This window comes from Lepidochelys olivacea (genome assembly GCF_965140295.1).
Source record: "Lepidochelys olivacea isolate rLepOli2 genome assembly, chromosome: 15".
NCBI classification, from domain to species: Eukaryota; Metazoa; Chordata; order Testudines; family Cheloniidae; genus Lepidochelys; species Lepidochelys olivacea.
In genome coordinates, this window is record NC_140425.1 from 19,368,218 (window position 1) to 19,381,802 (window position 13,585).

The following is a 13,585-nucleotide window of genomic DNA, read 5'->3' on the forward strand; positions in this document are numbered from 1 at the left end:
AGGTGGAGATTTAGACTCTGTCCTTGCTAGAGCTAGTAAAGATTATTGGATTTTTCTCCCATTCTTTAAGCTAAACAGTTTTGACGATTCAAGGGATTATATTTGTACGTATGGACGGGTTTGTTTTTGAGAGCCATCTAGGAGGTCTGTACACCCAATTCCTATTCATTTAATGGGAATTAGGTGTCAATTAGACAGCTTTAGAAATCTCAGCCTTGCTTTTGTATTACCCAGTCTTGCAGGCATAGACCTCACCTAAAAAAGAGACCCTGCTTGGTGTGTAGAGCAGTTTTCCTTTGCTCCAACAGCTGCAGTTTTTAAACCGGTGCCATAAAACAACTACCATGTTCCAGTGAATAAACAGGCTAAGGATAATGCCATGCCCATTGCTCATGCACATGACAAATATCTATGTAAATGGCAAACATTTTATTTTACTGTTTCGCTGACATTCTCCGTGAGAAAATGTTACAGAACAGAATCTGCTCATACAGTTCTCAGCTCAGCAAAGCACGAAAGCATATTCTTAAATGTCAATGGAAGTATTGGTATGCTCAAATTTAAGCATGTGCTTAACTGCTTTGATGTTTCAGGGCCAAAGAAGGTAAAAATTCATAGCATGTGGCAGTCATTTTAGCACAGTGAAAATCATCCTTCCCCCCCCCACCCCATAACAAATTCACACGTCTTGTTTATACTAGGGAATGTAAGGAAAAATTCCCAGAGCACCAGAGCTACCAGTAGTTCAAATGCAGTGATGTTAGCAATGGGCAGAGGCCTGGTCTCAGCAAGGTGGTTTTTTTAGCTCCGGCCTTTTTACCTGCATGCTCCTCAGTGGGTTTAATTGTTATGGTGGTAAATGCTATAAGTCACTGAGACCTTCACCACAGTAAGCTTCCACTGGTACTAATACCATTGCAGCTAGTGTCACCACAGTAAGCAAAGTGATGTAAGCAGTAAACGGTTATCGATAGGGAGTAAACACTGACCGCATACTGAGTGTAAACACGGGCACCTCCCGGATTGCTAGTTCTCTGCACAAAGATGTTGGGGGGAGAGCAACAACTGAAGAAAACAGTGTAAATGCTACTGTCCTTCTTAGCCACATTCTGGTCTGAAATAGGCCTGCACAATGCTCTCTTGAGCCAGGGGCCACATTAATTCATTTTGAGCCCTGCAATCCCATTACATTTCACACTTAATTTTCACCTTAATGTGCACCCTAACAGCCAAATTATGTGCTCAGATAGACACACACAGCGTTAAATTCACCCCTGTGCCGAGGGCTACCTCTTGAGTCTTACTACTTAAGGCTATGTCTACACGACTGCTTATGTCAATAAATCTTATGTCACTCAGGCGTCTGAATAAACCACCCCCCTGAGTGACATAAGTTACACCGACATAAGCACTCGTGTGCACAGTGCTATGTCGATGGGAGAGCTTCTCCCACCGACATTGCTTCTGCTGTTCATGGAGGCAGTTTTATTATGCCGGCAGGAGAGCTCTCTCCACTGCAGCACTATACATGTAGACATGCCCTAAAAAATTCACTTAAGCCTATCCTCTGAGGGCTGAAGTTGATATATAAACCCTGTAGTTCACATAGGCTATGGATGTGCACCACGGTGTAGGGCTGTAATGATGTGCTAGCCCTCTGTATAGGGCTGGTTTTTCATCCAGAATTCCCACGGATGCCATATGGAGCTGTGTGAATAGATCTGAGGGGAGAACTTTGGCCCAGTAAGGGCAGCAGCATAATTTCCAACATATGTTTCCCTTCCAGGGGGGCAAAACTCTATGTGAGTGAATTTGGCTGTGTTGAGAATTCTATCAGAGCTGTATAACGTGTTAACCTTGGCCAGCAAAGATACCCAAATCAGACTCAGTTGGAGTCCAAATGGCCTTTTCTTGTGACTTTATGATACATTTGGCAACTATCGTATAGAGTTTCCAAGTTGCCTTCAAAATACAGCTATATATATTCAGCAACAAGTAACCTTCACGTGTGTGCTGTGATTCATCAACAGCAATTGTCTTTGGCAGGACATAATTTCAAATCTTCTACCTGGGATATCTGCCAAATTTTTTGGAACAGAGATGGGATGAAAAAAGTTATTTATAAATGGGCATAATTATGCCTTACACTTATTAAACTTGGGAGTGAGCGACAGAAAGACGACATGAATCTATGTGTAATAATGAGTATTTGGAACAAAAGAAGCTTGTCACAATTTTCTAGTTGCTGACAAAAAAACAAAAAAACAAAAAACCAACAATCCTCAGTTGAAATAACATTAGTGGGACGCAAGCAGACCAAAGCTAGGCAAATCAGATTTCAGAGGTAAGATGGATCTCTGTTAAACTGGAGTACATTTGGAATAACTCCACTGGTTTTAATGGAACTACTTTAGGTTATCACTGGTGTACCTGAGATCAGAATCTGTCCTTAACTCTGGATTTTGTGTGCAGAGGCCAAAAACTGAATGGACACAGAAATTGCACTAACTCTTCACAACTGAAAGAGGTCCCCCTAAAGTAAGCTGGCAGGAGTAGCATGAGGAAGCTTGCAGTGCTGAGTCGGATGCAGTGTCCTGTTCTGTAAGTAACTAGAGGCTATTTTCTGTTCCTAAAAGATTTATACAAACAAATCTGTTTTCACTAATTCTCTTACCAACAGTCATGCATGAAATTTTCTGCTGAGAAACCCAGATCCACCTTTACAAACACTGGGCCAAATACATCTCTCTGTAGTTATCCCCGTTCAGGTACAGAGGCATAGGTCCTCAAAGGGCTTTCGGTGCCTAACTCCCGTTGATTATCAATACCTTTGAGGATGTGAAACTTGTGCTTGGTAGTATTGGTGGCCCCATTGACTTTAATGGGACTACTCATATGTTTAAAATTGGGCACATTCTTAAGCACCTTGCTGAATCTGGATCTTAGGCTCTTGAAAATTAAGAGCAGCGTTTGAAAAGCTCGTCTGGCTAAATCCTATCTGCAGATGCTGTTTTTTCTGGTGTCGCCAGCCGAGAATGTCATATATGTGGCTGCATATTTTGCCATTTCTCCAGGCTCATAATTAGCATCACTTCACTCACATAGCAGTTCATTGCAGGGTTTCACATATAGAATCTCATTGCAGCTTGAACGTGAAAAGAAAAGACTTAAATGTTTGTTTCCAAAAGAGACACAGCAGGATTTAGAGATCCTGAGTCAAACTCATCCCTGGAGTCATTTAAATGAAGTAAAGAAGTGAAGGATATCTTCTGAACTAGCATTAGAGACAGGGCTAGGAAGAATGGAAAGTATAACTTCTTTGGGGCTGGAACCTTGCCTTCCTATTTGTCTGTAAAGCATGTAGCATACAGTTGGTCCTACATAGACTTATGTAGTGCTTTTCATCTGAGAATCTCAAAATGTTTACAAACATTAAGACTCATAGCACTGTGAAATAGATATTATTAGCCCCATTTCATGAACTGGGTGGCTGAGACAGATTTTAAGTCACTTGCCCAGAAACAGAACCTAGAATTTCTGATCCCCGGGGCACGTAGTCTAACCACAGTTCCTCCTCTTAGGCAGAATACCACCTTCTCATGCAGTACACCGGAATCTAATCATTTTCAGCCATACCTACCAATACACACAGCCATCAAAAAGTTATTTGTTCCTGAAAGAAAAAATTCAGTAAAGTTTACATATCTTACTTGTCCCAACTTGCACCCTCAGCAAGTTTGCAGATGACACTAAACTGGGAGGAGTGGTAGATACGCTGGAAGGTAGGGATAGGATACAGAGGGACCTCGACAAATTAGAGGATTGGGCCAAAAGAAATCTGATGAGGTTTAACAAGGACAAGTGCAGAGTCCTGAATTTAGGACGGAAGAATCCCATGCACCGCTACAGACTAGGGACCGAGTGGCTAGGCAGCAGTTCTGCAAAAAGGATCTAGGGCTTACATTGGATGAGAAGCTGGATATGAGTCAACAGTGTGCCCTTGTTGCCAAGAAGGCTAATGGCATTTTGGGCTGCATAAGTAGGAGCATTGCTAGCAGATCGAGGGACGTGATCATTCCCCTCTGTTCGGCATTGGGGAGGCCTCATCTGGAGTACTGTGTCCAGTTTTGGGCCCCACACTACAAGAAGGATGTGGAAAAATTGGAAAGAGTCCAGCGAAGGGCAACAACAATGATTAGGGGACTGGAACACATGACTTATGAGGAGAGGCTGAGGGAACTGGGATTGTTTAGTCTGCGGAAGAGAAGAATGAGGGGGAATTTGATAGCTGCTTTCAACTACCTGAAAGGGAGTTCCAAAGAGGATGGATCTAGACTGTTCTCAGTGATAGCAGATGACAGAACAAGGAGTAATGGTCTCAAGTTGCAGTGGGGGAGGTTTAGGTTGGATATTAGGAAAACTTTTTCACTAGGAGGGTGGTGAAGCACTGGAAGTTACCTAGGGAGGTGGTGGAATCTCCTTCCTTTGAGGTTTTTAAGGTCAGGCTTGACAAAGCCCTGTCTGGGATGATTTAGTTGGGGATTGGTCCTGCTTTGAGCAGGGGGTTGGACTAGATGACCTCCTGAGGTCCCTTCCAACCCTGATCTTCTATGATTCTATGAACTTTATCTTCTTTCTAAAAGGGACAAAATAAATATGCAATTAACAAAGAGTGGTCAGCCCAACAGTTATGATTTCTGAAAAGTTAACAAACCTTGTTGCAAAACCTAGATCTTGCTTACTAATCAGGATTTATAAAATGCCTAACCATGTTTCATACCGCTCAATGCTGCATCATTATTAGCCATCAGCAGCACCTGTGCTTAGTTTAACAAAATAAATGTTTGCTGTTGATTGAGGCCATATAATCAAATAACGTTTTCTCCTCCTGGATAGTGACCACTCTAAAATGCTTTCCTTATGTTTCCATTCATTAGGCCATCTGCTACTAATTAATCCCTCCTTGTGTGACACACCATTATTTATTAGAGCATTAAACTGGGTAAGATATTTTCAGCATCTTTCTAATAAATCTTTAATTTCAGAAGCAAGGTTTCAGAAGCAGAATTGGCTGTGTGTACCTAATGAAAGGTCTAATCGAAATAAAAAGATTAACAAATGGGAATTGTTTTGTTTTTGCACCTGTATAACTTTTAAAAAGGCTTTCATTTCACAAGTGTAACTTGGCAAGCCCTTTGGTTCATAACTGGTAGATAGAAACTGTCAGGGTTCCCTCCCCACTCTGAACTCTGGGGTACAGATGTGGGGACCGGCATGAAAGACCCCCTAAGCTTATTTCTACCAGCTTAGGTTAAAAACTTCCCCAAGGCACACATCCTTCCTTGTCCTTGGATGAGTACTGCTGCCACCACCAAGTGAGTTAGACAAAGATTCAGGAAAAGGACCACTTGGAGTTCCTGATTCCCCAAAATAATCCACAAGCCCCTTCACCCCCTTTCCTGGAGAGGCTTGAGAATAATCTACCAACCACATAGGTAAGCAAGGTGAGCACAAACCAGACCCTTGGGTTTTTAGGACGCTAAAAACCAATCAGATTCCTAAAAAGCAGAACTTTATTATAAAGAAAAAAAAGTAAAAGAAGCACCTCTGTAAAATCAGGATGGAAGGTAATTTTACAGAGTAATAAGACTTAAAACACAGAGGATTCCCCCCTAGGCAAAACTTCAAAGTTACAAAAAACAGGGAAAATTCACAAGCTAAAACAAAAGATAACCTAACGCGCCTTGCCTTGTTTACTTACACTTTTTGTAATATCAGAGACTCATTTCAGGATTGTTTGGAGGAGATGGATTTCTCTGACCTGGTACCTCTCTGCCTCCCGAGAGAACACAAAGAAACACAAAACAAAAACCTTCCCCCACAGATTTGAAAGTATCCTCTCCCCTTATTGGTCCTTTTGGTCAGGTGCCAACCAAGTTATCTGAGCTTCTTAACCCTTTACATGTAAAGGAGGGATTTTATGCTACCCTTAGCTGTATTTTTATGACACGCCCCCCAAATCATAGATGGTGTTGGACAGCCTGCTCCACACTGGCTGTGATTTCTTCCTGGAGCTCTAGGAGAAAACAGAATTAATAAGACACATGCACCTCTAGATATACTACTGATTATATAAAAACTATCAATATTTTCCACATTTCAAGGACGATTTTAACCAGTTGATTCTGGGAAACTTTCACGGGAGAGAGCATCAGCCACTTTGTTAGAAGCTCCTGAAATGTGTTTTATTTCAAAATCAAAATCTTGGAGAGCTAAACTCCACTGAAGAAGTTTTTTGTTAGTGTCCTTGACGGTATGAAGCCACTTCAACGCAGCACAGTTGGTTTGCAGGTGCAAATGCTGTCCCCAAACATATGGGCATAGCTTTTCCAGCACGTACACAATGGTGTAACATTCCTTTTTGCTGATTGACCAGTGGCTTTCCCTCTCAGGCAGTTTTTTGCTGAGAAACACGACAGGATGGAATTCTTGATCCGGTCCTTTCTGCATTAAAACTGCTCGCACACCACGCTCGGACGCATCTGTGGTTACTAGGAATGGTTTGTCAAAGTCGGGGGCCCTTAGCACAGGGTCAGACATGAGTGTCGCTTTAAGCTGGTTAAAGGCCTTCTGATACTCTTCAGTCCACTGCACTGCATTTGGCTGTTTCTTTTTGGTTAGGTCTGTCAGTGGGGCGGTGATTTGGCTGTAGTGCAGTACAAATCGCCTGTAATACCCGACCAAGCCTAAGAAGGATTGGGCCTGTTTCTTTGACTTTGGGACAGGCCACTTTTGGATAGCATTCACTTTGGCCTGTAGGGTGTTGATAGTTCCTTGACCCAGCTAGTGTCCCAGGTAAGTCACTCTGTTTAGGCCTATTTGACACTTTTTAGCCTTAACAGTTAGTCCTGCCTCCCTTATGCGCTCAAAGACTTTTTCCAGATGCTCCAGGTGTTCTGCCCATGAATCAGAAAAGATGGCCACCTCATCAAGGTAGGCAACTGCGGATTCTCCCGATCCCACTAGGAGACTATCTACCAGTTTTTGGAAAGTAGTGGATGCATTTCGCAGCCCAAAAGGGAGCTCATTAAATTCATACAGTCCTACATGGGTGATGAAGGCTGACCTTTCCTTGGCGGATTCATTGAGCGGTACTTACCAGTACCCCTTGGTTAAGTCTAAGGTAGAGATGAACTGGGCACATCCCAGTTTCTCCAATAGCTCATCTCTGAGCGGCAATGGATAGTTGTCTGGGCGAGTTACAGCATTTAGCTTATGGTAGTCCACGCAAAAGCGTATCTCTCCATCCGGTTTGGGAACTAGAACCACTGGAGATGCCCATGCACTGTTAGAGGGGTGGATTACACCCATCTGTAGCATGTCCTGGATCTCCCGTTCTATAGCAGTTTTGGCTTGAGGAGACACCCGGTAAGGTTGGGCTCTAATTGGGCGAGCATTACCTGTGTTAATGGAGTGGTATGCCCATTTGGTCCGTCCTGGGATGGCTGAGAACATTGGCGCAAAGCTAGTGCACAGCTCCTTGATCTGCTGTCACTGCATATGCCCAAGGGTCATGGAAATGTTCACCTCCTTCACGTCACCGTCACTTTTTCCTTCGTAGTAGACACCTTCAGCCCCTCAGCGTCATTTCCCCCCTGGGCTGTAAACTGACAAACCTTTAATTCTCTGGAATAAAAGGGCTTTAGAGAATTAAGATGGTACACTTTAGGTTTGAGGTGGGGGATGCTATGAGATAGTTAACTGCTCCCAGGAGTTCTTGGACCGTGAATGGCCCTTCCCACAACGCTTCCATCTTATGGGCCTGGAGCGCCTTCAAGACCATGACCTGGTCCCCTACTTTGAAGGAATGCTCTCTGGCATGTTTATCATACCAGGCGTTTTGCTCTTCCTGGGCATCTCTTAGGTTTTCTTTAGCACGGGCTAAAGAGTCTCGGAGGTTGTTTATAAAGTCCAGAATGTTAGTTCCTGGAGAAGGTGTAAACCCCTCCCATTGCTGCTTCACCAACTGTAATGGCCCCTTAACCTTGAGACCATACACAAGTTCAAATGGTGAAAACCCTAAACTGAGATGTGGTACAGCTCTGTAGGCAAAGAGCAACTGCTGAAACACTCGGTCCCAATCATTGGAGTGCTCATTTTACGAATATACATATCATGGCCCCCAAAGTTCCATTAAACTTCTCCGCCAGGCCATTTGTTTGATGGTGGTAAGAGGTGGCAACCAAGTGGTTCACCCCATGAGCGTCCCGCAGGCTTTTCATGGTCCCTGCCAGGAAATTAGTTCCTGAATCTGTAAAGATGTCGGAGGGCCAACCTACCCTGGCAAAAATGTCTGTTAATGCCTGGCACACACTTGTAGCCCTGGTGTTGCTCAGAGCTACTGCTTCTGGCCATCGGGTGGCAAAATCCATGAAGGTCAGTATGTACTGCTTTCCTCTGGGTGTCTTTTTCGGAAAAGGACCCAGAATATCCACAGCTACTCTCTGAAAGGGAACCACACCGATAGGGAGTGGCTGGAGAGGGGCTTTGACCTGGTCTTGGGTTTTCCCCACTCTTTGGCACACCTCACAAGACCAGACATAGGTAGAAATGTCCTTGCCTATTCCCTCCCAGTGGAAGGACTTTATGCTACCCTTAGCTGTATGTTTATGACAGAAACATTTTAATTTGAAATGACAGAAATCCAATATGTTGAAAAATAGCTTATGGCAGGAGCAACGTTCCATGATGATTTCACTAAAAGTTTTATGGTTCCAGTCCTGCAAACATTTATGCACGTGAATAACTTTCCTGATGGGAGGAGTCTCTTGCATTCCATGCATGAAGGGCAAACATTCAGCCTCATACTCTTGAACCTCTCTGCAGCAAGAGGGTCAATCACAGGATGCTGGGGTCATCTGGACTTCTGCAACCAGAGTCCTCCCTTGAGGAGTTTTGTAGGGTTCCATTCCTGTCCTATTCAGTAGACTGTATTTACACGCAGCTGCTAGAAGAAATAGCTTCATGGCTACCATATGCAAAAGACACACAATTCTCTTGGTCATGCCCAGTCTACAGTGATATCACTTATCTCTGCAATCTTGGTGTCAATAAATACAGGACAGTCTGGGGAGATCTCTTATTCTCTGGGCTAATGGGGTCTGGGTATGCGGTAGAGGTGACAGGCTCAGACCTTGGAGTGCCTCACATCAATTGTTAGCAATTGCTTTAGTTGATTAAGGCTGTTGCTAAAGAGAGTTCCTTCCAGTCCTCCTCAACTGGAAGGACAGTGGCTGTGACATGGAGCCTGGGATTTTAAAGCAAGGAAATGGTTGAATCCTTAAAGCAAAGAAATGGAATCTCCCTGTCCACTGTGTGATGGTGATGCTCCTTTGTTATAAGTAAGAATACAACTTTATACTTATATGGCACCTTTGCATTCATGCATCTCAAACTCCAGTAAGGTATGTGAGTATTGAAAGGGCACACAGCCAGTGTGGAATTGCAGGGTGGAGCCTGCAACAATCATCCAATAGGGCAGTACCTCTAAGAGGAGTGTTCTTATTGGGTAGTCCTGGTCAATGCAGTAGGCTCTTGGGTTAGCTGGCTGAGGCACAGGGCAGTTCATATGCGCAAGGGAGGCACAAAAGGACACTTTGCAGCTCAGCCCTCTGCTTCAAATTAAGATGTTGCCTAATGATGGTCAGTAGGAATCTTGACTCAAAGTTGCTACATTACCTTTCTCATCACAGCTTAAAGAGCTGCGAGAATGGATCTCATGGAATAGAACATACATACACATTCTCTCATAGTGCAAAGCACAATAGAGTCACATCATAATGAAGGGTAAACACAACACACAAGAGTCATTGGCCAGCAATCTTCCTCTACATTTCATGGTCTTCACACAGCCACTAGAAGCAAGTCTTACCGCATCCCATCCAGTCAGCCTCATCACTAAGCCACACTTGCTACAAGTGCCCCCAGGCACCAGTCCCTACAGAACTTGCTTTGTCAGTTTTCCTCTACTCATTTAACCCATATCTCCTGCAAACTCAAGTTTTCTTCATCTGATCTTCTTGATGATATCAAGTCTCACTCCAGTTATACTGTAAATTCAGGCGTAGCATTTCAATTCAAATGCAGAAAGCCTCTTAATGTCCTGTTTCCTGTCTCATAGTCACATAGCAAGATGCTGAAGACAAAAGACTGCAGCAACCTAATTTTACACTTTATAATTAGAGCCTCTCTCATGAGTGTGGCTCAAGCTTCTTCCCTGCTGCTGGCTACTTGCTGTGGCTTCTTCCCTCTTCTTTCATGGTTTGGGTCCTAGGTTCTAGACGCCTGGTGCCTCCACCCAAGGTGACTCCTCATTGTGCCTGAGGCATAAGGGATGTGTCCCTAGAGGAAAATGAATAATGCTACCACTACTGACAAGGAGTATAGAACCCAATACACAAGAAACAATATGCAGCACAAACCCCAGCAAAGAAATTACAACTCCAGACATAACAGTATAATAAAGGAGGGCTTTATTGGGGATAGGAAATTAGGTTCTGGGGAAAGAAAAGGAGAAGGTTAACTCACAAGTACTAAACACTAATAAATCAACAAATTACCCACCTCCCACCATTCACAATTTATCTCAAGCGCCTGGATCACCCTGGCATTGCCCAGGCACACTGAGGATGAGTTCAGAGAGGAGGACTTTAATGTTGTGAACAGTGGCCAACTTAAACAAAAAGGGTCCCCTTCCTGTGTCTTTGCCCCAGGTGGGGCAGGTTCCTGGCTTTCTGGTTTGAAGTCATGCAGAGGTCTTGGCTGGCTCTCAGTAGACAGTGTTGGGTCATATCTCTGCCACTCTGGACACTGGTCTTGGCAGGGCTGGAACTGCCTGACCCAGGCACTGATCATGCAGCAGTTCAAAGACTCCTTTTGTGGGGAGTGGGAGTTAATCAGAGATTCCCTGAGCTGTTCTGCTTCTTTCTCAGCTCCCAAAATCAAAGCTCAAAACTAAAGCTAAAACCCCTCAGTCAGAGTCAGGTTGTCCTCTCTCACTGAGAGAACTGAGGAGCCCTGACTCATCATTGGCCCAGAAAACTACTTGTCCATATCACCCCATGCAGAAGCCCCCTGACAGCATCAGCAGGAGTTTTGAGTCCATTCTCTTCCCACGCATGCTGGGAAATGGTGTCAGAGAGTGCTGGTAGCTGTCATTGTTGTAGTCCAAAGGGTAGGACCCCTCTAGAGGCTCAGACCAATTCCAGGAGGTGGCAAACTCCAAGTGGGGTTTACAGTGGTAATACTTTTGTTTCTCAAAATTAGTGTCACTAGAGCAGCAGTAACGAGTCCAATTCTATGTCAGATCTCTAAGTGTTGTTGTGTGCCCCTTGTAGTCTTGCTACCCAGGTCTTTGAAGTGCTCAGCACACCCCAATGCCTTCTCAGATTTGGATAGGAATAGCTTCACCTTTTCAACAGACTTAGATGTCACCATTGTCTTTGTCTTTTCAAGTGAGATCTTTAGACCTCACTTCTCTGCTTCCCCCACTACTCTTTCTAGCAGTTTTTGCACCTTTTCTTGCAACAATAGTGCATTAATGCAGCCATTACATTTACCATCTTTCTGCTCAGTGTACACCTGCAAGCGGATCATAATTTCCAGATATATGTATTTTATATGCCAGTTTCTTTTCAAAACATTTTCATTCTACAGATTGAGTTTTAACAGCTTGCCTTGAGTATTCCATAATTGCTCTTTCCAATTAGTAGTTACTGGTCAGATAAATCACACTGTATCATTTCCGCCTTTGATAGGATGGCACAAGTACTCCCACATGCATATTTGAAATTCACTTTCCACAGACAGTTCCCCCATGAAACTTTGCAATTTGCTTTCCCCAAGTAAAACATTCTCTCTCTGGTGGTCATGGCAAGTGAAAACAAATGAGGTACAAGCATGGCTGAAGCAAGCAAATAAATATTCATGGAAAATTGTGTACAATATTCACTGAGCTCAAATATCTTATGCTTCTCTTTAAATGATGATGTCATATAAGGTCAGAGAGAGAGCGAGGCTCAGCTCCAAAATTCCTTTCTTTGGACAGGCTGAGTCACAAGTGGAGTGTTGCTTAAATGCAGTGTTTTTCTTGGCTTTTTTTTTAAATTTAATGACTTTCTACAAGCTCTATTTCATAACCCAACAGTTAAAACTAATGTAATGTTTAGCTTGTGCTGGATCTGAAGCAGCTCAGAATGACATTGATATTTCCTTTAAGAAGGCCAGGAACAAGCCCACAGTATATGTTTGAACACATTTGGATCAAATGACACAGACGCTGTTTCCTCTTTTTTTTTTTAATGTGCTAAATAGTCAGCGGTATTGTTATACGCAGGGATGATGGATGGTGATTAAATCTGCCTGCCGAAGCTGGAAGTGCTTTCATAAACACATTTTTATCCTTTCAGATGTGTTTTTTATTACTATAATTGCTTTTTTTTTCTCTGAAGGTTCACACATTCCACTTACAAACTACGGACCAGGGACCTGCTCCTGCTTCTGCTCCCATTTAAGTGAATGGTAGAAGACCCAGACACTTACTCAGTCCTATAGTGGTCCAGCAGATTCCACACAAGTACCAGGAGAAGTGGATCATGCTTCCTGATCCTGAGTCTGACCCCTAGGGCTGCTGTAACTTGTGCTGTTGCCTCTATGGATCTTATGGCAACCGGATATGGTTGCCAAGCATCCGGCTTTCGACCGGAATGTCTGGTCAAAAAGGGATCCTGGCAGCTCTGGTTGGCACTGCTGGCTGGGCAGTTAAAAGTCCACAGCGCAGACCTGGGGCTAAGGCAGGCTAGCTCTGCACAGCTCCCAGAAGCGGTCGCCAGGTCCTGCAGCCCCTATACGCACGGGTGGGTAGGGAGGCTCTGCACACTGCCCCTGTCCTGAAGGCCTAGTCCGCAACTCCTGCTGCTGCTGCTGACTGCAGGCCTGGCCCTGATCATGTCTTCCTGGGATTGTGGAGTACTGATGGGTGCCTTGCCCAGAGGCTCCCCATCTTCCTGAGTGATTAACTGGAGAGGTGGCAGCTGGGACTCAGGATGACTGGGAGCTGGGAGGGAACTAGCTGGACACAGGCTGGAAGACAACTGGGAGGTGAAAATAGCTGTCTCAGAGAGAGAGGAAACTAGCATGGAGGGAAGACAGGGTGCATGGGAGGGCAGAATGCTTCAGGGTACTTTTGGGAAGCTGGGAGGGAGTCGATCTTTTAGGGGAGAGGGATGGACTGATATCTGATGAAGGGGAAGGGTATACTTGTAGGGCATAGGATGAAGATTTGAGGATAAATACATTTGCCTTCATTGCTTGAAGGTAACTTATAAGAAGGAATACAAACACAGTTCCTCAGTATGATTCGGGTTCATAGTTCCATGATAAACTGAAACAAAATCTAAGTTTAGTTTTAAAGCTGTTTAAGAAGAAACTAAGAACTAAAATAATTCTGAAAGATTATCATTCAGGAAAGAGAGAGAAATACAAAAAAAGTCCTAGTCAGTAGCAAACGTTTGTATGTGTGTGTGAT